Source organism: Taudactylus pleione, unplaced genomic scaffold (genome assembly GCF_031769625.1).
Source record: "Taudactylus pleione unplaced genomic scaffold, aTauple2 ptg000025l, whole genome shotgun sequence".
NCBI classification, from domain to species: Eukaryota; Metazoa; Chordata; class Amphibia; order Anura; family Myobatrachidae; genus Taudactylus; species Taudactylus pleione.
Genome location: NW_028284427.1, coordinates 2,843,818 through 2,871,019, shown reverse-complemented (window position 1 = coordinate 2,871,019; position 27,202 = coordinate 2,843,818). Strand labels below are relative to the sequence as shown.

Here is a 27,202-nt window from a genome sequence, read left to right as displayed (position 1 = left end):
TCCATTAAGTGACCAACAACAGGTCAAGATTTTAATAGAGCAACTCAAAGGATCAGCTCTTAGAGAAGTCACCTCCTGGCCCCTGGAAGAAAGACAGAAGGTGGATCAAGTCCTTCAGCGACTGGTAACTACATTTGAAACAAGGACCATCTCAGAATTGAAAATTAGATTTTACGCCAGGAAACAATTACCAGGAGAAACCCTCCGAGATTATGTCTTAAATTTACAAGAAGCTTAACGGGCCATACAGGCAAGAGACGAGGAGGAGATCAGGAACATAGACAAAGTTTTGGTGGCCTAGTTCATCGAGGGCTCTAGGGGAGAGGGAGTGAGAACTCATCTACGAATGTTGAGGATGCAGTTGCCTGATCATCTGTTTCTGGACTTCAAGGAAGCTGCCATAAAAGTAGTGGGACCCAGTGTGGTCTGAGAGGTTCATTTTCCTGAAATGCCTGGGTACCAAGAAGCCAAACACTCTGCGGAGGCGGCAGCTCAAGGCAACCAAACTCCCGTCGTTGATCCACTCCAGTCATTAAAAGGCCAAATGGAGAGACTTCCAGTGGGCGGGTCATCCAGCATGGTTGCTTTTTAACACAGCTCCAGGCAGCAGAAACAAAATCTGCTATAATCCTCCGTATTTTGTTGGTGGATTGTCTAGTTAAGACTCTCAAAACAAACATCTCCACATACTGAACCTGGGGATACCTGTATTGCCTGGAAGAAATAACATTTTCCCCGGAGTCCGGCCATCAGACACGATGGCATGCATGACCGCCAAATGGTAATTGGCGCAAAACCACCAATACCCCTGCCTACACTTTAGCGGGGCTATCTTGGGGTATATTGGAACCCCATTGTTGCCCACTCCGGGTTGGACCCTGCTGCTCCTGATAGGAGTTAGCGGCACAAACGGGTGCTGAAGTTACCTGCTCATTCCCATCATCAGGAAGCGCTGAGGGGGATTACCTATCTGCACACTCCGTGCAGTAACCAGCTGGACTTTCCGCTGCTGAGGTCCTCGGGGCCGGTGTTGTTACTGGCACGCGGCTCCAGCAGTGCCCTGCCATTTTTTGAACCAGCTGTGATCGCGACCCATCTATCCTGCGGAGCTCCCGTGTTGCTGAGAAGATGCCGCTGTGAACTCTGCCTCTGACTGATGAGGCCATCCTCATCCCGGCGGGGCTTGGTGGTGCTGACGGGTGCTGAACTAACTTCCCCCTCCGCTTCATTAAAGACCATCGCTAGCGGCTGCATCCGCCCTATTTTCCCTGTCTTGTATCGGGTGTAACTCTGCTGGCAGTTCTTGAGCAACTGCGGAGGCAGTTGAAGATTTTCTGCTGCGCTTGGCCGTTTTCCACGGTATTGGCAATCCACAAGAGCTAAGAACCCCCTTTGATTCACATTTGGCGATTGTGTGCAGAGGCGGCTGTGGTCCTGGTCTGGAGGTAATCAGCGGCTTCTGTGGAACCCCTATTGCTAATAGGGGTTCCACAGGCGGCTGTGGTCCTGGTCTGGAGGTAATCAGCGGCTTCTGTGGAACCCCTATTGCTGATCGGGATACCTAGGAACTGTTTGGCCCTTGCTATACAGTTGTACCTGGAGGAACAGCTGCTGATTTATTTTGGCTCTCGTCGGTTCTCATAATAACTGAACACTATTTAAATTATCTGTGACTGTGGTGTTCACCTCTATAAGGTGAACACCACAGACCTTCACTTTCCTGGCTCTGCACCTCTCCCACCCCTCTCTTTGTAACCTCCTGCATCTCTCTTCCTCTGCTTCCTTCCTATTCTCATCCCCTGTACCTCTTACACTCTATTTCCCTCTCTCCCTCCCTGCATCTCTCACTCCATTAGTGGATTACTGAAAACAATAGTTCTCAGCACACCTTACCATCCGCAACACCATACCCGGTACTAACGTTGCTTGTTTTACCATTATTCTCCCTTGTCTACAGTAACCTTACCCTTTTTGTTTGAATCCTCTCCTCCCTTGTGTTTGACCCTCTCCCCCCTCCTACCTAACGACCTGTCCCCAGTCTTATTACCCTTCTCCCTCTTGTTTGTTTTCCCATTAATTACTTATAACACCCTCTAATTAAATTAAATGGTCTGAAACACCAGGGTGACCTGTATTTATAGAGAGTAAATAAGTATTCCTTACTGTAGTCACTACTTTGATAGTTGGTCTGAAAACTCCAATAATATATAATCTTTTAAAAAGGGATATTAACACAAACAAACCTAGTAGAGATGTCTGTGTGTCCAGTTGTTTGAAGTCGACCTCATTATATACATTTTATCTACCAATATTTCTTTGTCTTGTATCCCAACAATCATTTACTATCCAAGTTAAAATGTCTAATACTCTACTACCACCTAGTGGTTACATTTGTGTACTATCTTAATATTATATAATTTCATTGGATTTTATATTTAGTTTCTTCAAGGATAGTATTCACTATTTTCTAATAATGTAGAGCAATATTTTTCTGAGTAGCTCCACACTTTCGCTTTTTTTTTTTTAAATCGTTTATTAGGTTTATCAGAAACAAAACAGCAAATCAATATGGCATCACATTTTTCTGCTAGATACATTATCTAGCAGAAAAAACATGAAGCCATATAGAAAAAGAAAAAACCTTTGATAACATAACAGTTCTTCAACCGCATTGAAATTGAAAAAGTATTAGTTAAAACTTTAACAAGACGTAATATAAAGTACAGTAAAAAATAGTAGAGGTAAAGGAAAGGGTAGAAAATAGAGAAGGGGAGGGAGGGATGTAAGCGAGCTGGGACATCATAAAATAAAATTATTTAAGCAAAAAAATATAATAATAATTCAGGAGTAGTAGAGATAGGAATCATGGTTCACATGAGGCCGGGAAGATTGACCGCTTGGGAGGAGTAACAGGGAGACCATACTGAATGAAATTTATTTACTGTATTATTCAATAAACTAGTAGTATACTCCATTTTAGATACAAACCAGATTCTGTTTAGAAGTTCTTGTTGAGTTGGTGTGTCTTTTTTTTTCAGTTACATGCCAATTGGTATTTGGCTGCACAGGAAATGTGAAGAATCAGTTTGTTAGTGTCATTGGAAGCCTGAACAACCGGGGCACAGAGTAAAAGGTTGGCAGGGGAAAGAGAGAAAGGTAGGGCAACAACAGATGAAATAAGGGAGCTAACCAAGTTCCAGAATGAGACAATTTTTGAGCAGGACCACCAAGTATGAAAAAATGTGCCAACCTGACCGCATTGCCTCCAGCACAGGTCTGAGGTGTTGGGAAACATATGATGGAGGCGTTCTGGGACTAAGTACCATCTCGTGAAAACCTTATATGAATTTTCTCGGATTGCCACACTAATAGAAGATTTGGATATAGTAAGATGTATTGCTTCCCAGGTATCATCACCTAGTGGATGTCCTAAGTCTGTCTCCCATGCAAGTTCGTGTGTCGAGAGTGGGGGGGAATCAAATGTCAAAATAGAATGGTAGAGAAAGGATATAGTACCCTTGTCTGTAGGTCGGTGTATGCAAAGTCTTTCTAGGAGAAGGATTTCGAAGTGGAAAGTAGAGAGGTGGCAAAATGGGGAATTTTCAAATATTGGTAGTATAACGAGTTTTTCCAGAATATCATTAAATGACTGTGGGGCGAATTGTCCCATTATGTGATGGAGACGGTTGATACCCACCCTGGACCAGGCAGATGCTATGGTGGGTGAGAGGCCTGGTGGGAAAGAAGGGTTGTTCCATAAGGGGGTTTGAGGAAATGGGTATGTAGAGAGGGAGAGTTTTTTATTGAGATTATCCCATAGAGGGAGTGGTAGAGCTGAACGCTGAACTTCCTCAGTCAAATGTGATAATCAAAGTTTATTCTTATTTCTATAAGAAGCATAGCTAATTATGTGTCCACGTTTAGCTATGGGCTTCCCAAACCAAAGGTGAACAAGGGGAATTTGGTGCATTAATGGAAAAATAATCAATTAACGCGGATCTAATTTTATCTTCAAATTGTGGTATCTTCAGAAGCGTTTCATTTAAACGCCAAGAATGTTTAGACGTTGGTGTGTCAAGGAGATCGAAAGTAGTTGTAAGGATAGAGTGGTCTGACCATGTATTTGCAGGGCCGGATTAAAGTCTGTGGGGGCCCCTGGGCAACAAACATGTGGGGGCCCCTATTAAATGTGACAAACTGGGGGTATGCGCAATGGGGACCCCAGTAGTGTCAGTGCCCACAGTGGTAGTGCCCCGTATGCAGAGCCCAAGTAGTGGTGCCCTTTATGCAGTGCCCCCAGGAGTGGTGCCCCTTATGCAGTGCCCCCATGCAATACTCCCATTAGTAGTGCCCCCAGTAGTCATGCCCCCTGTAGTTATGCATCCTGTAGTAATGCCCCCTGTGGTTGTGTCTCCAATACTAATGCCCCATGTATAATTACCCCCAGTAGTAATACCCCTGTAGTTGTGCCCCCAATAGTAATGCCCCCCAGTAGTCATGCCCCCTGTGTGTGCCCAATAGTAATGCTCCCTGTATAAATTCCCTCAGTAGTATTACCCCTGTAGTTGTGCCCCCAGTAGTAATGCCCCCTGTTGTAGTGGCCCCAGTAGTAGTGCCCCCTGTATTAGTGCCCCAGTAGTAAAGCCCCCATGAGTAGAGGCCCCCAATATTAATGCCCCCTGAGTAATGCCCCCAGTAGTAATCCCCCCTGAGTAATGCCCCCAGTAGTAATCCCCCCCCCCGGAGTAATGCGCGTTGATTACAACAAAGAAATAGATCAATTCTGGAATAGGTTTGATGAGGGGAGGAAAAAAAAAAACCCACGAGAGGAGGGGTTAAATGCATGCCAAGCGTCGAAGAGTCCCAATTCTCGTAGGTGTTTATTAAGAGATTTAGTAAGTTGGTATGTTTGGGGGTGATTTGGAGAGTGCGATTTATCTAGGTCTGGATTGAGAACAGCATTAAAATCCCCGCCTAGGATGAGATAACCCTTCCTCCATTTATTTAGAGCTGAAAAGAATGAGTTGAAGAAGGAAATTTGGACTGTGTTAGGAGCATATATATAAGCTATTGTCAACTGTAGGTGTCCCACTTTATCCGTCACAATTATGAACCTGCCGTCTGAGTCGTTGGAGACAGAGTGATGAACAAAGGGAAGTTTGTTGTTAATCATTATCGCTACGCCATTATGTTTAGTTGGGCTGGAAGAGTAAAACACATTAGAGAAATGTTTAGATTGCAGAGATGGATGGGAGGAGGCACAAAAGTGGGTTTCTTGTAAAAACACAATCCCAGCTTTAAGACCACGGATGGAACGAAATAGCAATGAGCGCTTTTGAGGGGTATTGAGACCTTTGACATTCATGGAAGCAGAGGTCAGAGACATCTTAACAGATTTAAAGAGCAGGGCTAGACATGGGGAGAATAAAAGAACGTGAGGTCCCGACTCGCTTAAGGGATAAGGGAAGGGAAGAAAAGAGGTGGGGCAAGAATAAGAAAAGCAAGGGAGAAATCTGGATGTGGAATCCCAGAGTCCAGCGGAGGATAACACACACAGAAATTAGGACCTTTGAGTCCAGAGAGGTATAAGAGACTTAGCTCCTATAACCTTTAGAAAATATGAAAATAATAAAAAAGAAATAGACTGAAAAAAGACAAAATATTTTTTTTTTTAATGTGTAGAGTACTAAATAACTCAAACAATCAGAGTAAGTCTAAACAAAATTGAATTAGAACCCTCTGGGTGTGTTCTAAATAAAAGAAGTGTAAAAAGTGTAAGGCAGATATTGTAATGGGAGTTATATATAATTAATGTATAGATTTCGAAAATGAGAGTGTTAAGAACAAGAAAACAAAATATTGGTAGTAGGTGGAAGCCAGGATAACTTTGAAAAACCTATAGAATACCTCCTACGGTGAATGGTAATTGACTGACTAATAACCTGTGGATAAACAATAATTTTCAGGCAAGAAAATAAAATCATCATAGTATGTAAATTCCGTAATAATAAGAATCAATATTAGTAAAAAAGGATATAAATCTTCTTGAGTGCTGACATAGAGATGTGAATCAGGAATCCGAAACAATAATAGATATGATAGGACAGGAATCAGAAAAAACAGCAAAACCTATTAAACAGGTGTGTGTTCTTTTTCGATAAAGTAGAGAAAAGTTCAGGTGTTGTCAGTAGCAGAGTGAGGAGGGGGTCCGGATTCTTCAAGATGAGTCAGTAAATCTTTGCCCTCTCTAGGATCTCAGATAATAATTGTTTTGCCATGAAGATCAATAATAAGTTTAAAGGGGAATCCCCAAGATATCGAATTCCACGATCACATAGGGCCCTAGTCAGGTCTCTGAGTTCTTCCGTTTAATAATTGTGGTAGCTGCAAGGTCCTGATTGAACTGAAGTTTGGTGTTTTCGTATAGGAAAAGAGGCTTGCCACGGGTTGGGGCTAGGATGGATTCTTTGTCTTTAAAGCTGAGAAATCTTATAATGACATCTCTTGCGGGGTCACCCTCTCGAGGTTTAGGTCTAAGCACCCAGTGTGCCCGTTCTAGAGGTATGTGACGAGAGCCCAAGTCAGGGAGAATGAAGGAGAATAGCTTATGTAGGTAGGGTCCCAAAGAGTCTGTAGTTACTGATTCAGGTACATTACGAATACGGAGATTATTTCTCCTTTCACGGTTTTCAAGATCTTAATTTTTCGTATGAAGATCAGAAAGTTCTTGAGCTATATGATCCAAGTCCCTGTGGGTCTCAGTCTGAGCTTTATGGAGAATGTCCTGATGAGATTCCAATTTAGATGTTCTAGAGGCCAAGGAAGAGATATCGGATTTGATAGATGACACTGCCTTGTCAAGTTTGGTCTCCAGGGATTCTTTAAAGTCAGTGATTAGTGACCTTGGGGCTAGGATATCTTCCTTGGTAGAGAGGGCAGGAGAGGAGGGTCCATCCTCATCTTGAAGTGGAAGTGAAGGGGAAGAAGGGTTTTGCGGTTGGGACATTTTGTCATTTCTTGTCAAATGTTGAGGGATGTCACCACTTGCTGGTTTCTTTGTTCTTGTATTGGTTCTGTTCATGACGGTAAGGGTGAATCACCGTGAGAGAGAGATGAGCGAGATGGCTAAGGTGGAGAGGCCAGTAAATAGACTCCCAGAGGGCATAAAATCTAGTATTTAGGGTGCCATAAGCGGGGTGGGGTGCGAAGGTATCAAATATAACTGGGCGGACAGAACAATCCCATAAAAACGGAGAGACGGCTCTGGAGAACCAGTCAGCAGCTAGTGTAACGTTTTACTCTACCCTTTGAGAGGGGATGACGCTCTCAGTAATAATAAAAAAAGGGTTCCAGAAAGGGCAAATAGCTACAACACTTTATGAAGAAAAAACATTAAAATGGTGCAATTTTACATATAGAGAAGTTCCAAGAAATTGCCACAAGAGGGAGCCAGAACTTCAATAATAAAAGTTATCTGATAATAGCAGAAAGCTGGGACATATAATTGTATTTTTTATTATTTTATTATTATTATTTTTTTCCCTGCTATTGTTCACTTCTTTCTTGTCCTCTCTATGTGTTCTCTGTCCTTTTTGGACGTTATGTGAGCTTCAATGCAATAGGGGAGTGCAATAGGGGAACAAAGCAGTAAAACTGCAGCCCAGTGGGTCAGTCCGAACCCCTGCAGGGTGGTGGGCAGCAGAGAATCACAGTTGCGACAGCACAGCAAACTAATAAAATTAAATGAAAGGGTTAATAACCCAACATTGGGCTCATCACTGCCTGCCAGATAGATAAAACAGGATCCACAAGGTCAGCACAGGGTTGTAGTGTGGATCGCTGGAGTGAGGGACACTGGGTGAGGACTAGCCAGCCACCCAAGTGAGAGGAGCCACGCGGGGCGCCAGCCAGGGCAATCGGCTCCCACCAGATAGTAGTGGAGCAGCAGTGAAGCCGCATGTCAGCAACGGCCAGACTCAAGACGGGATGCCGCTGGGAGTGAGGCAGCCACTAAAGTAATGGCCGATGCGTGAGCAACCAGCTGGCGTGTATAGCTCCCGCAGCCGATTCCAGACCGGCAGGAGCAGGAGAGCAGGTAAGCAGGTACTCACAGGGTGGGAGGGCAGAAAACCAGTCCCAGTGCACTCTGTGCTGCAGGTCAGTAGAAGGCCCCCATCGTGCAGAGTCTCAAATCTAGGTCCCGGCTTGGAAGGGGAGATCAGGCCACAATCTGCAAAGGCACTTAAAAGTGCCCCTGACTCCGTGGATATAATCCCCCAATAGTGTAGTATTAGGGGTGTAGTACTGTAGCACCAACAGGCTTCCAGTGGGTCAGAGAGGGGGGTATTTTTAAGTATTAGGCAGGAGCTGCTCTGAGGTACGTCCAATCTCTCCACTCATCAGGCCATGCCCCCCACACTTTCACTTTTTATTACTATACTTACTGCATAAATAATTGGGTATATTGTGGAAGTTTTCTTGTTCATATTCTTACTTGTATTACACCACTCCTAATTAAGTGTTCCCAGTGACAAGTTCTGGACAGATACTTCCAAAAAAATACAACTAATCATTAAACCCATCTGCAAACACCAGAATGAGCAGATCTAATAAACCCATGGGGACATCTGGTCCTCCATCCCCTTCCTCAGACTCTGCTCCTACTGAAGCTGCCCCTTCTAATCACCCTTCCTCTGCAGAAGTGGCAAAGGAAATATCCAAAATTCTTATGCCCTTGATTGATAAAAAACTCGAGAGTTTACAAACTCTTTTTGATACAGCATTGTCTAAAATTGAAGCTAATTCTTCTAGATTAAATTCCCTGGAGCAACGAGTTAGCGACTCGGGAGATCAAGTTCATACAATTCAACAAGCTTCAGATACTCAAGCAGTATCAATCCAAACTTTACAAACCAAAATACATGACCTGGAAAACAGGCACAGGAGAAGTAACTTGCGTTTCATCGGTATCCCTGAGAATATACGAGAAGCCCAGTTATCGGAATATCTCTCTGTTAACATTTTTGAGGCTTTTGATAGGCATGATGAATCCATTGAACGTGCCCATCGCATAGGCCCTGACCACCCTGATGTTAAAACTACACCCAAACCGGTCATAGCAAAATTGCTTGATTTTCGCATGAAGGAGCACATTTTGTGGGCATTCCGGAGACACCCACATCTCACAGTCAATGATTTTCGCATATTGATATTCCAAAACTTCTCTGCATCTGTATCCCAAAAACGCAGGGAGTTTTCCGATGTGTGCAAACAGCTCCATGATAACAACACTAGGTTTGCCTTAATGTATCCTGTTAAGCTCAGGATCCAAGACAATGGCCGTACAATGTTTTTACTGACCCAGCTCAAGCCAAAACACATATAACCCGTATGCTTGGCCAGGGCGGCTCTCCAAAAAGATAATTCCATATATGATATGCCTATTACATACTTCTGTTTTACTCTATTTGAATATGTAGTCTAACAATTGAGCTACTCAAATTCTGTTCTTTTTGTTCTATTGTTACTCGCGAGTACCATTTGACTATATGGTCCTCGCTAGATATTGGTGGTTTTTGGAAAAAAATGAAAACAGTGATATGAAGCAATGAATGTTTTTTTATTTTTGTTTATGTATTTTGTTTGCTCGTCTCTTCCCCGCACATATTATTGTTGTTAAGGGCCAGATGTTGATACACCTATTTCCCTCCGCTTGCTGGGATGGGGGGTTGGTGATAGAAGTATTTAACCTATTCATTGTGCATCTCCCTAGAAAAGGTAATGGCTAACATTCCTATAGATCCTTCTGGTTTAAATGTCTCTCCCTCCAACACACATTTCAAGCTTGTCTCCTGGAATGTGGGGGGGAGTCTTAATTCTCTGATAAAACGTAAACGAGTAAGTAATCATTTAAAACAATTTCGTCCCCAATTTATCTTCAAGAAACTCACTGGAAACAGGGCAGCGGGTCCTCTCTCCAGGCCCCATGGTTGGGACAATGTGTTTCAGCTGATTTCCATGGGAAAGCCAGGGGGGTAGCAATCTTGTTCCATAAAGACCTTCACTATTCTATTCTCCATTCGGAAGTAGACCCTAACGGCCGCTACTTGCTTATAGATGTAGAGGTGTGGGGCTCCCGCTACACCTTAGTAAACATTTATGCCCCAAATGTGGCAAATTCAGATTTTTTTGCGAGATCTCAAACACCTTTTAGCAAAGCGAACTTACTTTCCTCTGAACCTGGGTGGGGACTTCAATCCCGTAGATGACTCTATACTTGATAAATAGCCTCCCCCCGGAAACTATAACCATTCATCATGGAGACAAATCCATTCCCTCAAATCCTCTCTCCAGCTCACGGATATCTCGCGCCTCCTCAACCCAACGGATAAAACGTTCACCTTTTATTCTGGGGTTCACCATTCCTGGTCCCGAATTGACAATTTTAATTAGCGATTCCCTAGTGGCGTCTGTTCACCATGCCGATATACACAATATTTTAGTTTCTGACCATGCCCCAATTTCTTTATCGCTTACTAGATCCATGCAGATGGGTGGCTCACATCTCTGGCGCTTTCCCAGCTATCTATACCAATCTACCGAATTTAAAGACTTCCTCACTGCTCAGTAGGCAAACTATTTAGACACAATGTGGAAAGCTAGGAGAGACCAACAACATTCTGGGGAGCGTCTAAAGCAGTCCTTAGAGGCCATATTATAGATTTTGTATCTAGACAAAAAAAAATCCAATAAACAATACACTGCATGCTGCATTATCTCAAGTATTACAAACTCATCTAGATTCACCATCAGATAACTCAGTGCAACACTACACACAAACTAAACAACTTTTGAATGATTTTCTTTTATCCCAAGCTAAAAGAGACTTGGTGTTCTCCAAATTGTAATATTTTCGCTGGGGAAATAAAACAGGTCGATTGCTGGCGATCATGGCCAAATCAAGTAAACCTCATAGATTGATTGCTGTAATTAAACACCCAATTTCAGGATCCACAATTACTAATTCCCCAGATATTTCAAAATTATTTGAGACGCATTTTACTAATTTATATTCAGCTCACTCTTTTAATGAAACTGCACATGATATGCTTATGCAAGAGGTAAATTTACCCCCTCTTTCTCCATCTCAATCAGAGGGATTGGGTGAGGACGTCACACTAGAGGAGGTTACTGCGGCTATTTCTCAGCTCCAATTACATAAAACTCCAGGCCCCGACGGCTTATCCAACGAATATTACAAAATCTTAAATCCTCACGTTGCTCCTGCCTTGGTGGAACTATTGAATGATATTCTCCACAACCAATCACCATTCCCGCATTTTAACTCCGCCCACACTAATTGTATTTCCCAAGCCTCAGCATGACCCCCAACTTCTTGATTCATATCTTCCCATAACCCTGCTTAATATGGGCATACAATTATTGATCAAGATTATGCCAGACAGGCTCCAACTTATTCTCCCTCAGATTCTCACTACCCATCAACTAGGCTTCGTACGTGACCAGCATTCTGTCAAGGGAGTGAGAGCAGCTATAGCCGCAGTGGTTGCTTCTTTTCAAGACATTAGTACCGACAATACTCTAATCAGTTTAGACACAACTAAAGCATTCGACACTGTCCTATGGCCACATCTGTTTTCTATTCTCTCTCATCAAAACTTTCACCCCACTTTTATAAGTCTCATCCAATACCTTTATACTCTGATCACTTTACTTATTTGGGACTGAAAATTCCTAGGAAGCCAGGTCTTATTTATGACCTTAACTATACAATTAAGTAGGATAGCCACTGAGCTGGAGTGCTGGAAATCCCTTCCCGTTTCATACATTGGCAGGGCAAACCTCATCAAAATGATAACCTTTCCCTGCCTTATGTACTTGATACAAGTTCTACCATTGTCACTCACCCCCAAAAACATTACCCATATTAATTTTCTTTTCAGATGATTTATTTGGCAAGGAAAAAAAACACGCATTGGCCTGTTAAAGCTACAACAACCTAAATCAAATGGTGGTATTAATTTCCCAAATGTTCTCTTCTGCGTTACCTTAAAGATTGGCTGCACGATAAAAAAGTCTACACAAATACTTCTTTGGAGAGAGAATTTCTAGAAGGGGGAGATTTTATATAATTTATGCACCTCTATGATCAGGAGTTCCCGACCCATATGAGAGAGAACCCGTTGCTATGACCCCCCAGGAAGCTGTGGCAAAGTCTACAACAAAAACATAATTTAAATGTACATAAATCCCTTTATCTTCCTTTTATGTATAATCCCTATTTCCAAGAGGACATGGCTAGACATCCCTTTAACATATGGAGAGTGGGGGGGGGGTAGTTAACATTGGATGTTTAGTGGATGTGTCGGCGAGACGACCCCTCACGTTTCGGGAGGCAACCGAGAAATTCCCTGTAATGGCTGTTTATCCTGTAGCTTTTCTCCTAGCCCAACACTATGTCAACCAAACCATTAGATATTTATCCCAAACTGATTGGTCAAACCCTTTGCTTTGTCAAACCTATGCTGCAACAGGCACCGTTCAGAAAAAAAGCAATTTCTATAGCTTACAGCCACTTCCAAAATATATTAGACTATTCTACTTCTCAGGGAGGGCCCCAAACATGGATCTCACAGCTTCCCAATGTACGAATGGTGGATTTATTAAAAGCTCATCATAGGTCATGTCATATTATCTTCCACCATGTAAACAGAGATGTTTTTGAATATACTGCACAGGTCCTATATGACCCCATATATGACATAGAAGATTTATTATTGGTCTTTCAACCTCTGACTCTTGTTTTAAGTGCGGCCAGTCTCAGGCTGATTTATTTCACTGTTTATGGTCATGTCCGATAATTCGCAGATTCTGGTTGCAAGTATTAAATTACTCTAAGGATCACTTGGTTAATCACATGACTATGACCCCTGAATGGGCCTTGTTTTGCATTCTTCCAAGAGGAACTAGAACTACAAGAGGTGGTAGCCACCTATTGTTAGCAGTCAGTGCTGCTGCTCGTAAGTCTATTCTACAGGTGTGGATACACCCAGAGCCTCCCACCATATCCGTCTTCAAAACAAAATTATTTTATTTGTTTCATATGGCCTGGGTAGAAGTAGTGCAAGAGAAAACTGAAAGATTTTTTGAGATGTGGGAAAGTTTTATTACAACTCTTTCCACGAGTATTCAAACCCAAATTCGAGACTCCTTACGATATACATCCTGGAATCTTTCACGAGAGATGGAGGGTGTATCACCGATTTGTAACCTGGAGTGAGCGTTGGGGGAGAGAGGAGCGAGCAAAATTTATTTTCTTTTAGTTTAATTTATTTATATCTTTATTAATAATTGTTGTTGTTTTACTGTGTTCAGTTAAAAAAATCGACAATTTATTATGTATGTACTTTAACAGCATATAGGTTTGCTGAAATATTAAATGTATTTTCATAATTAAAGGCATATTGTTTAACTGTCATCACTACAAACTTTATCATTATGCCTTATGTCATAATTGTTTACTGGGTGTGTTTTTGACCTCATAGTAAGTAAGTTATGTTTATGATTATTGTGCATTGCTTCAATAAAAATATATATATATAAAAAAAAAAAAGGCCAAATGGAGGAGTTGATTGGTGGATTAGCAGAAATGTGCAGAGAAATCCGCAATCTACAACAACAACAACAACTGAATATCACTGTTACAGAACCAAGGTGGTGCAATAAGGGAAGAAGGTCCTCAGATTATTAGTTGGAACCTTCTCAGAGGAACAGGAGGAGAGCGACTGATCGCTATGATTCACAAGGATGACCTATATGTCGAAGATGTAATCAGTGTGGTCACCTCGAACGCTATTTTGTCCAGGGAGAGCCTTTAAACACAGAAGTCCTGAGGCCAAGGACCAGCCCTCAAGAGGGACAGACAGAATAGGTCCACTGACAGAAGAAGGGCAACCCAGAGATGAAAATCCAGGCACAATATTACAGAACCGAAAAAAAATTTGTGAGCACGCCACCTGCAGGCAATATTACATTCGCCATCACAAGAAGAATCTCAGGCAGGGTTGTATGGTTCCACGTGCAACGCGGCTATGGATTCATAAACCAGAATGACACAAAGAAAGATGTGTTCGTACATTATACCGCTATCAAAAAGAACAATCCCAAGAAGTACCTCTGCAGTTTGGGAGATGGAGAGATTGTAGAGTTTGATATCGTTAAGGGAAAGAAAGGTCTACAGGCAGCAAATGTCACCGGTCCTGGTGGATTTCCAGTATAAGGCAGCCGATATGCCACAGATCGTAAGCATTATTGGCGCAATTCATATCATAGATGTTCTCCACGCAATTACCAGAGAAACCTCGATGACCAGGTGGGGAATAAACCATTGGCCGAAATAAACAAATCCATTGTGGACAAACAGAGAGAGACAGTGCTGCAGAACGAAATCAGGCCACAACCTTCTCCCAAACCAGAACCCGAGAGTGAATCTAGAGCAGAGGACATCAACTCACGAGCAAATCACTTCAATCAGGAAAATTCAAAGGCCGCTGAACAAGAAACAGACACCGAAAGGGTGAACTACAAGGCCATGGTAAAAGAATCGCAACCTCCTGAAACCAATTGCCCAGATTCCTCTACATTGAAGTTTGAACCTGACATCCTTATTGACACTCCTAGTACAGATAAGGAACCAGTGATGTATCTCTTCCCAGAGTTGCATCGCCCAGACTGCGAGTACGCCACAATAAGCTCTAAAGAGGTAGCTGCAATTTTACAGCAGGCATGTAACAAGTCAGGAAAGAGATGCAAAGTGAACGCTACCTTTAGTTACAGACAATAGAGTACACAGATATAGTTATTGTAATAAATGGTTGTTGCATCAAAGTATCCCACTGTTTTGATACTTTAAAGAAATAAAATACAGTCAACAGGTGTTCTGCATGCAGCTGTTCTATTGTAATTAAGCTGTAACATTATAAAGTGATGTTTGCCATACTTGTTAAAATGATGAGATGCGCGAGGACACGCATCATTCTAGCGGGTAAGTATGTGGTACCCCACTAAAGCTAGAGATGTATTATAAATGTATATATGTAAATACTGTATTTAGATTATGTAAATATGTTGTGCACTGTGTATACGGCACAGAATGGGTAATATGGAACCATATTGTAAATGACCATATACATATAAGTAATGTTGCAGGTAGTATATGGTGAGTCAGCAGTAGGTCACATGACTCAGAACCTGCTGGAACCAGCTGCAGGTGGCTGAGGTGAGCAGTTGTGTCTGTTACAAGAGCCCTGAGGTAACTTGGAGCAGGAGCCCAGCGTCAGGGCTGATTGGAAGGGGCAGAGATTTCCCTGTCGATGAACTCAGGGGACGACACAGCTAGGAATGGGCCATCTGAGAACGTGGGACGTAGCCAACAGGAGAGAGGTCTGTAACAAAATACCCATCACAGCCCCCACATCAGTCTCACATCCCAGCTGCAACGCTGACCTCACCAGTACCGGAGAGTGTGAGCAGTATAACTATCAGATACAGGGTCTGCCTCCTCTATTCATAATAAAAACCCCTACAGACTCCATAAGACTGCTATTAGTAAAGAGAGAGAGAGGGGAAAAAGCCTAAATATATTGCAGCAGAGAGGAAGTTATTTAGTAGCTGTCACATTACTGCTCCTAGGAGGAGCTCCCACAGCCAGTGAGCATTGTAGCAGCCAGGATTCCCTTCAGTGCAGGAAAGACTATTCAATAATAAGTCCTCAGCCATTATCAAAAGTCCCTGGCTATTCTGTAACTGATTTGTATACAGTGAAAAAGGATCTACTAAAGAGAGAGACATTAACCTCAGAATGTGCTAATAAGTTCTCCCAATACTGCGCCACAAAGTTACTTTATTGCTAAGTCCCTCACGTAGCTGTAATTTACTTAGCTCAACGTTGCTAAAGGAAAGAAGCTACCACATATTTTGTGTTAGGGATCCAGCAAGCTGTTCTTATAAAGCAAAGGATTTACGTGCTTGTAAACTGCAATTCCTTAACACGTACTATCCACTAGTGGAAACAAAACAGGGCAATCCCTCAAAGTGATAGAGTAAACAGGGTAATCCGCGCTCCAGATCCTTGTGGGGTGATCTAGTGGAGGTGGGGGGAAGGGGACTGGGGGGGAGATAGGATGGGGAATGTAGCGGTGCAGCATGTGGAACAGGAGTACCAGATCCTGTGGGTTATAATGGTGGAAGAACGAGGTACACGTGCATTCCTGGGTGTATGTGCTGGGGTATGTACGGGAGGGTAGTGGGGTGGGGAGGAACACCACTCCACCTACCGGTAGGTTCTTTAATCCAACAAGTGCAGGACGCCGCCATTGGTACTGTACTGGACTTCCTTGACAACGTATGTCCTGTAAGACTGCAGACCATAGGTCCAGCAAGAAAGGCCCGCATGGCAAGGAGCCCCCTAAAAGGGTCCACCCACTCCCTGACCAGGATCGCACGGAGCCATCCATCCATCCCCAAGCCCACATTACAAAACCACCTAGGGAGCATTGTGCCTCACCCAATAAACAGGTTGGAATCGACTCAGTGTTTGCCTCATCATTTACTTACCTCCACCACCCACTTACACAACACCTGTACATTGTCCCACATCCCTCCCCTCCCCAATCCGCCCCCCTCTCCACCCCACTACCCTCCCGTGCATACCCCAGCACATACACCCAGGAGCGCACGTGTGCCTCGTTCTTCCACCAATCCCTCATAGTGCACCACCTGTAAAGAAAGTGCTGGACCTTATTTCTGACGATATCTTGCATGCATGCACTACATATATTTACGTCTTAGTAACAGGACTTTAGTTAGAGATACATGTCAAGGTATATTGTGATGTAATTTAACCTTACTGTGATAATTTGACGTGCATCTTAGTTTAAAGTATTTAGCTTGGTATGATCTTATTTACTATTTTAGGGAACTGCTGTATTCGTAAGACACCTATGGTAAGAAAATAGTTTCTGAAAAGTATTAGTTTTAAACAGGTAAATTGGTGTCAATAGTCCTTTTGGAAGAGTACGGTCCTGCTGTACGAAACTTGTTACCAGCCAGTTCCAGAAAAATAAAACGTTACTGTTGTGTTAAGAGTGCAATTTACTAGAGGCGTTAATAATGACATTGTAGATGGTCATGATATTGTATATCATTTACTAGTCTTTCCTAATTGTTTGAAAAACATCTTTTCAATAAATCAAAACTCTTATTTGAACCACAAATGGTTCTCATCTATGCCTATCCCCTCCTTCTTACCTCTCTGATTCACTAAGAAGAACCAAGAGAGTCATTCAATTCTGGTTAGATTGGGAAACCCCACACCGCACAATAAACCAATACCGGTCGGGGTGTTACAGAGGCTCTCGATTTTTCGGGTAGATCCCCACACCCCTGAAAGAGTAGGCAGATCTCCCGAAGCCTGCCCACTTCCTAGTGAGGTGTGCAGGAAGGGGAGATTTTACAGGGAATTTGCGTGTCCGTGGGGAAGGGGCGGGGCTGAATTATGCAAATCAGTCACAGCCTAAAGTCTGGCCCCGCCCCCCGAAACTGACAACAGCGTCTCCATTCTGAGCAGCTCCTGGAGAGGATGTTAGGAAAGTCGGTAAATATGAAGTAACCTTGTGCTGTGATAGAGAAACAGGTTCTGTGCTAAAAAAAAACATTTCTGTGGGGAGGGGGAGGGGGGCATGGGTGCATAGAGCTGGAATTGCAGTTTGAGCTTTCAGTTTCACTGTTAGCACATAATCTAATAAATAAGAGGCTTTTTTTTTTTGAAAGAGAAAAGTAGATTTCTTTTCTAAAGGCTGGGCAATAACCTCATTCAAGCTTAGACATCTTTACACTGAAAACAATTATTTATTTAATCAATAAATTATATTTTCAATCCACTCTAAGGTGGCGTTAACTGTTGCGACTGTACAACGTTATACACAGACAGCTTTACATCACTTTGTTAATATGACAACTGATATTATTATGATTTCTGTCTGCCATGTGATAGGTTGATACAAAAAGATAAAAACGACTATATCAAACCAGTAATTATGGATTAGATAATTACATGCTGAATACTTATGGTTTAATAATGTGGCACTCTGTGTTTCAATATGTGTCACTGCTGATATGGTATATTAAGTTTGATATATTTAACTATAATAATTAACAACATATTTAATTAGATTTAATAATATTAATAAACATTTCTAAGAAGGTATACAGTATGTATGCTCGCTGTGCCACTCATCAATAAATGTTTGTGGGATTTCATAGACCTACTTCAGAAAAGTCTGATTACGACTATGGGCCCGATTCAGAGAGGTACCAAACCTGATGGTTTGCACACATCGCCAATGTTTCTGGGTCTGCACATGCGCAGAATGGATCCTGCGAGCTCACTTGCAGACGCTCCTTAGCAGCAGCATGATTGACAAGCTGCGGCGTTAGGGGGCGGAGCAGGGGGTGGTGACAAAAACCATTCTACAAAGTGGTGTTGTCCCCATTTTGTCTGGGGTATGCAAAATTCATGGACCCAGCTGTCCACGTCCGTCAGCCAGGTCGAGTACATCTCAGCTTATTTAGCCTGGCTGGCCGCCAAAGCAACAACCATCACGACCGATTTTTGTAGAGGCAGCATCTATGGACTCTGCACTCGGATCGCAAATGCAGCCAGGAGGCAGGGCCGGCTTTACCATTAGGCAGCTGCCTAGGGCGCCAGCTCCTCGGGGAGGGGTCTGCTGCTGGGTTTACCTACAACCAAAATGAGACATCCTTCATCTACAGGAGAATGGCGGTGCCTGGGTATCTTACCAGCCGCAGCCAGCCCTGTACTTTGCACCTGCTTCCTCATCGGTCACATGTGTTGTAATGATGCCAGCACTGCACGGGCACCCGGACTCTATTTCCTCATCTTCTGCTGCGGTACATGGGCTTTGCCGCCCATTTATATTTTCCCTGCCCCCTGACCATTTCAATCATGATGGACTGCAGGCACATCAGCATGAGGATGCAAAGGGCAGCTCACACTTCCCAGAATTCAAAAGCAGTAACAGTCAGCTGTGTAGAGGCTCCCCATCTCCTAACCAGTGTTCCACCTCCTCATGAGCAGCAAGGGACCTGATTCCTGAGTCTTGGCAACTGCATGCAGGGTGACAGTGGTGACAAGAGCAGCGACATGTAAGTGGAGTGGGGGTGGGTGGGGTTGTCACAGTTCAGGAAAGTTATTTAGTATAAGTGGTAAGCTATGTTGGTTTTATTATGTGGTCTATGGGGTTAATGTAATATAGATAAAATGAATTGTTTAATGATTTTATTGGGGGGTTAAAAAGGGTTCTTTTGATTAGGTTGAGCTTATTAATGAATATAAATATAATTAATTGAAGATGTGGGAATTTTATAGGTGAGTATGAAGGAGTTAATGATTAAAATGGGGCTAATTATATTGAATGGGGTTGCTATAATGATGCTGAATGTGTTAATGATTTTTAAGGAGTGTTATTTAATAGTGTTATTGTATGGTGGTCACAGGGTTGTATGGCTGTCACAAAAATGGTCTTAGTATTGTATGACAGTAAAAAAAATGTGTTATTGTACAGCAGTCATTAAAATGCTCTCAGTATTTATTGTATGGCGATCAGAAAAATGCTCTCAGTATTTATTGTATGGCGATCAGAAAAATGTTCTCAGTATTTATTGTACGGCGGATAGCAAAATGCTTCCAGTATTGTATGGCAGTAATAAAATGCTTTCAGTATTTATTGTATTGCGGTCAGAATAATAGTTTCAGTAGTTTATGGTGGTAGCAAAAATTATCTCGGTACTGTATGGCGGTCACAAAAGTATTGCTATTTTGTGATATTGTTATAGTGTGATTTTTCTAATTTTATTTTGTTAATAAAACTAAAAATAAATGTGTTTTTTTATATATATTGTTTTATTTAGAGATGCAAAAAAATAAATGAAACGTTATAAAAATATAAAATCAGCAGCACATAATATACAGATATAAAATCAACAATACATCGTACACTGATGCATCAGTTGTTATAAAAAATATATCAACAAATACAAAGACACTACAAAGATAAATGGGGATGGGAAGAGGGTATCCTAGGTCTCCTACAAACTATACCAAACAAAAAGGTGCAGCACTAACTCAGCTCATGTCACTAAGGCCTTATATTTATCAGATTCTTTAAAATCTAGCCAATAGAACCATGTCGTAAATCCAGAGAGATTATCTCTTGCAGACAGTGCAATCTCTTCCATAGTCATAACTAATATATATATATATATATATATATATATATATATATATATATATACATACACACACACATACACACACACACACACACATATATATACACATACATGCGGCGCTCATCTAGACTTCATAATAATGACTATTGTATGTGGTTAAATAATTATTTTCCAGGTAATGGGCTCTTTTATTAACGTTATTTTTACTAAAATAAAGTGAAAAAGGGTGTTTTTACACCCTTTTCACATTATTTTAGTATCACCTAAATTTACTAAATGGCAATTGGAATAGAATTCGTAAAATTCTACTCCAAGCCCTAATTATCACTTGTGATCTGGCCAAAGTTACTAAAAATAAATTGTGAAAAAATACAGGAGAAAGCCCTGTGATAATACCGCCACCTGGAGGTGACCTTATACAGGGTCTTCCCTGTTACCGGAATCCTGCTCTTCTCTAACAGGCAAGGCAGAACCCAGAACCAGCCCCAGTGATCAGCTATGTGGTCTCAACAGACCACACGATGATACACTGTGAAAAAAAAAAAAAACTTACCTGAGTCTAGGGACCGCTGATCGTGTTCCGGAGATGTCTCCCCTCTGGTCAGCTGGTCTCCCAGCCTGCACTGGGCACCGGTTGTCACCTGACCGGTTCCCAGTGCAGGATAGGATGTAAGCTGACCGGAGCCATGGAGGACATTGCCGGAGCACCGATCACTACAGGTAAGTGTAATTAAGCAGAGTGGTCTGCTATTGTGGGGGTGGGGCTTAGCGGTGGGGGGTGGGGCTTAGTGACTGTTGGTCGGTGCATGCATCGGCTCTTGTCACGGTATTTTTGGTGAAAATACTATGATAAGTGTGCGGAGGGGATTTGCAGGGACAGAGCTTTACCGCAAGCTCTGTCCCTGCAAGGGATTTTTAGTAAATCCCTGTGATTTTGCCTGAATTCCTAATACGAATTCAGTCAGTAATATCACACTACAATCTGCATTCAAAATGCGGATTGTAGTAAATAGAGCCCAATGTCCTTAAAGCAATATTTAGTCTTATATATTCCTTAGGATGATCTCAGTCCCGCACAACAATATATCCAATGTCTCTGTTGTAATTCTCAGTCCCGCACAACAATATGTCCAATGTGGACCTTGTGACCAAATACTTAAAGGAACTGACTTGTGTACAAACTACATTTTTGGATTATTATAAAGGACATTGGAATAACAACAGAGACATTGGATATATTGTTGTGCGGGACTGAGAATAACAACAGAGACATTGGATATATTGTTGTGGCGGACTGAGATCAACCTAAGCAATATTCCAGAGACAAAAAACCTTACGGTTTCACATGTCCCATTAAGGCTGCTTAGACATGATCTGAAAATTCACAAAAACTATTGATTTTCTGCGATTCAAACTCCAAAAAGCAATGAAATTCCGGACATTAAGGCTGACGCCTTACTGGATGTGTTCCTTGCGCAATACAGATATGGTATGCCATCACACCCTGTGGTTAACTGCAGATTCAGCACTCTCACAGAATGAGATTGCTGTCACTCACAAACGCACCCACACAGATGCCCGGGTTACATCATATTGCACGTATGTCGAAGCACACCAACAATAAATTGCCAATCAACCCTATCAAAGGCTTTTTTAGCATCAGTGGATAACAATAATGTAGGAGTCTGTAAAGACATGTCCTTAAACATTAGATCAATCATTTTAGTTGTGTTCTCTTTGGCTTCTCACCCAGGGACAAACCCAAGTTGATCATTGTGAATTAAAGTGGTAACAAAGGCTTAAGATGGTTAGCTAGCACTTTTGCATATAGTTTAAGATCAACATTGAGAAAAGATATTGGGCGGTAGCTAGAACACAGAGTTGGGTCCTTGCCCACCTTTGGAAGAATAGTGACAAGAGCTTCAAACATTTTGTCAGAAAAGTTTTTCACATCAATATCATTGAATGCCTGTAGTAGAAGAGGGGCCAGCTGAGATTGGAACAATTTATAATATGATATGGTGAACCCATCAGGGCCTGGGCTCTTACCAGCTGGAGTAGACTTAATCGCCAACTCCAGTTCAGCTAGTAAAATTGGTTGTTCTAAAAGGAGTTGCGCTTCATCTGAACTATAAAGAAAATTAAGGGCAAGTAATCCTCTATCTCTTTAGTGTGCCACAAAAGGGGACAGGAGGGAGTAAAGGCAAGAATAATACCACTGAAAAGAATCTGCAATCTGCTCTGTAAGAAAGCCGACACTGCCTTGTGAGTTTTTCATTTTAGAAATAAAAGTTATAGCCCTTTGTTCCCTGAAGGAGTGTGCCAAGAGTTTCCCAGGTTTGTTACACCATTGAAAATACTTATATCGGCACTTCCGAAAAGCTAGTTTGTTCTTATCCAATAACAACTTATTTAAGTCTGATCAAGCTTGTGCTAGCTCAATGCCCACAGTGGCATCAAAAGTAGATTTGTGTGATAATGCAATGAACAAATTTTAAGCAGGAAAGCCTCTTTCTGAGCTTCCCTGCAATTCTTCAGCTAAGGAGCTGAATTGGATAAGTTTTCCTTGGATCACGCATTTGTGAGATTCCCATAAGGAGCATTTGCTGACATCAGAGGTATTGTTGATGGATATATACTCAATAGTTTTGATCAAAACATCTACAGTATATATTCAGGTAGCTAAATTACTGTAGACTTTCATTCAGTTTCCAGGACCAACTTTTAGGGGAATATTTCATAACTAGAACATGTAAGGAGAGAAGGGCATGATCTGACCATGTTATAGAACCAATTGCTGAATGTGTAATGAGATGCAAATGTCTATGGGAAACAAAAAGATTATCTAATCAAGAATAGACATTATGAGGATTAGAGTAAAATCTTTGTCTTTAGGGTGTTGCGTTCTCCAGGCATTGAACAGCTGATTATCATGCAAAAGTTTCCTTACCTTGCGCAGATCGGCATGGGATACATTCGAGCTAGATCTAGAGGTGTCCAGAGTTGGGTTAAACATCCAGTTGAAATCTATACAATACCTTGTTGCACAGACTCAACATATTGCAGTACTTTAGTGAAGAAGGCAGCCTGTCATCTATTGGGAGCATAAATGTTTACAAAAGTATACATTTGATGAAAGAGTTTCTCTATAACAACTAAGGCTAAGTGTGTGACTACCTCCATAAGAGGAAGGCGTCTAGAAAATAAAATTGGAACACCTTTAGTTTTACCCTCCTGGTTGTCACTGGTAAATGACCATGAATAATAATGATTTTTAAACGTAGGGGTGTTTCCCTGTTTAAAGCGAGTTTCTTGTGCAAATATAATATTGAGCTTTTCACTTTGTACTTCACGAAGGAAAGAAGACTGCTTCTCGGGGATATTTAACCCCTTCGCATTAATGGAAGAAAGTTTTAATATAACAGAAGCAGTCATAGAGACAACTTACCAGAGGGAAAGGTAAATAAGTAAATAAATAAAGAAAAGAGAAATCACATTCTTGGTTTACTATCACCTCGGGCCCATAAGAGGCGAAAATGATAGGACTTAAATGTCAGAGGAAAAAAGTGTACCACCTATGGAGACCTAGGAAGAGGAAAAAGGGAAGGACAAGGGAAAAAACAATAGGAATAACACCATATAACAGATAAAGAAAAACACTTCAGAGTAAAAATAAAAAATAGATGCACATAAACAGGTACAAAAAATTCGCCCTGGAAGACGAGGAGTCCAAAGACACCCACGGCTAGATCAAAATATTTAAAAATAAGCAACTGTAGAAAAAAAAAACAGAAAAAAGTAAGTGGTGGGGTCAACAGAGGCAGAAAAACCCACATCCCGCTACACAGAAATACAAGCAACAATAGAAAACATTGCACTGGAAAACTATTAATTAACTATGGAAGTGAGAAGAGAGAACAAACAAACTAATATAATTTTATGCATAAATGTATAAGGCCTAAAATAGTGGTAGAACAAGTATGGCAACATTGGCAAGTAAAACAATGATATAAACAGATAAACACTATACAAATATTAAAATTCACTGTACAGCAATCAACCAAAAGGAGGAACACGGGTTCATGTAGACAGAATTTCTGCAAGGGAAAATAAGACCATATAGTACAAAACATGTATAGAAAAAGAAGCTGCGGCTTCACAAGAGTGAGATGGAGAACCACATTTCTTCCCCCTCACAGTATGCCATTGTTTATCTCTAGGAACACTAGGCAAGGGTGGAGGGTCCAGGCTAGAAGACAAGGCAGACCATTCCAACAGCTCAATTCGAGAGATTTGCAGAAGGAATGTAAGTTCTCCGGACCTTTGAGGGAATGAAGAGAGCCATTGTGATATACTAAAATACTTCATGGAAAACCCCAACAGTATTTTAATGGGTTGGGTATGGAATCCCGGCTGTCGGCATGCCGCTATTCAGAATACCCACAGCGGCATCCCGACAGCCAGAATCCCGACCCCCATAGAAAGTGACGAAAAGTAATTTTCTAAGCACTACCCTATCCCCTAACCTAACCCTCCCCGATGCCTAACCCTAACCTACCCCCCTAGTCCCTAAACCTAACCTCCCCCTCCCTGCACCCTAATGCTAACATCCCCTTCAGGGTGCCGACGGTCAGGATACTGGTGTTGGTATCCCGACCGATCTGGATTTTGGCACCGGTAATTTAATTTTAATTAATGTCTCTCGAGCTCAGCAACAGGGCTGGATTAAGGCTATGGTGGCCCCAGGAAAACAAAGTTGTGGGAGGGGGCCCTCCAAGCCACACAGAGCCTACCCCCAGGCCACATGAAGACAGGGGCAAACGCAGGATTTTCTTGAGGGGGGGGCCGGGATTTCTAAATGTAAATACACATGTTTAAACACATTATAATATATATATATATATATATATATATATAAAATCGCTGAGGCCGGCGATTATAGATACTTGCCCAAGTGCCATCCAAGGTAAGGAAAACTTGGTATGCAGAAAAGAATAAAACAGCGGCACTCACGGGACTTGTAAATGAGACTCAAATACACAATGATGTGTTGGATTCGACGTTTCAGTCGGTGAAGACTTTTATCAAGAACAAGGCGATGGGGCAACCGCCCCTGTTGCCCCCCCCTTTAATCCAGCCCTGCTCAGCATTCAATGGACCCAGGAGATGACGTTGTTTTAGGGTGTACCAAGAAAGGTCCCGGAAGATTTGCATGAGAGTACAGTTGAAATCAATACCCTGTAAAGATCAAGCTTTCCTTAGAACAAGTTCCTTGTCTGCAAAGTAATGTAACCTTCAAATAATATTATGTTGTTTCTCCTGTTGCTCATTCCTCGGTTTAAGCGCCCTGTGTGCTCTGCCAAACACTATTGGAGTGTCTGGGATCCGCTCAAGGATTTTATTGAATATTTTAGTGAGCACGCCAATAATGTCCTGAGTATGTATATCTTCCGGGATCCTCTGTATACGTAAATTGTTTAGTCTGCCACGGTTATCCATGTTATCAAGCCTGCTTTGCATGAGCCGTAATTCGGAGGCCTGAGCTACTGCTGTAGAATGAAAGGAGCAATGACATTCTGACAGCATTTCTTCCCGATCCGCCAACTCCAATAGACAATCCGCGACCTGGGCGATATCCGCATGTAAAACAGAGACATCTTTTTTAAGTTGGCGTGGAGTCCAAACATTGAAGAATGGTGGCCTGGTCACCCTTGGGAGACTAGGATAGAGATGACGCCATGGAATAGTTTGTATCAGACAGAGAAGCAATGTCTTGGTGAAGTAGATTGAAGCAACGGGGGATCCTGAGTTTTGCCATCAATTTTACGGCGCATGGAATTCCTTTCTTTCGTCATTCGTTAAATTCCAGTGCAAAGACAAAGACAATGATTATGGAGTGTAGAGCAAATTCACGCTTTGTAGCAGGAGTGAAGATCCAGCCTCCGGAAAAAAAAAAAAAAAAGGAAAAAAAAAAAAGGTGCTTATATGACATGATTATAATGATATTATAAATATTGGCTTGTGAGGATGATGGACATGACAGCCCAGGGTGGATCCGTATCCTGCTATGCTACTGTAATAATAATAGCAGAAATAGTATGAGTAAAAATGATGGTGGTAGCAATAAGAGCCACATGGTGGAGCTCCAACACAAAGCAAAAAAATATAAAAGCACATTAACTGTATATAACAGAATGAGTTGAAATATGAAGGAAAAATGGGATGTACAGCAGACGAGTTACCCAATTATAATAGACTGGATAGCATAGCCTTTCTTCTTCCAGAAAAATAGAGCACTGTGGATTAGGACGGTATGTTAAACTTCCCAGTCCAGCAACTTTAGAGGGAACTGAGGAGCTGCTTAGAAGAATTTACAGTAAAGGAGTAGGCTGGGTGGAACAAAAGGAATCCAGGGGTGAGGCTGGAGGAATATAGTAATTATAACATATCCACCATTGTCAGTATGATGTGACAGAGATCAGAGTAGGTCTCTTATGGTCATGGTATATCTACTGTAGTTGGAAAGAAAACATTTACACAGAAATGAATCACCAAATATTTGTTTTGAATTACACATAGATGTATGGGCTGGGGTGACTTGCAAGTTAAGGTGGGTATCCATTAGGTGATTTTAACAAGCGATTGCACGATAACGACGTCGTTATCATGCAATCGCTTGTAATTCACGCATGCATCGGGCATGTTTTGATCGGAAGCGACTAGCGATGCGCGTGCCCGCTGGTCGCTTCCGACACCCGACATTGCCCGTACATGCTGGTCAACCTGACGATCTCGTCAGGTTCAGCATGTGCGGGGATTGAGGGATGTGCCTGGACTGAACGAGTGAACTGGAACGTCGTAATCGTGCTCT

The 27,202-nt window shown here is 42.0% G+C and overlaps 1 protein-coding gene across 2 annotated transcripts in view; it reads right to left on the bottom strand.

Annotated features, from left to right (window-relative positions):
* Positions 1–27,202, bottom strand: part of SLC23A1 (solute carrier family 23 member 1) — a 218,426-nt gene that overhangs the window by 81,843 nt on the left and 109,381 nt on the right. The window lies entirely within an intron of this gene.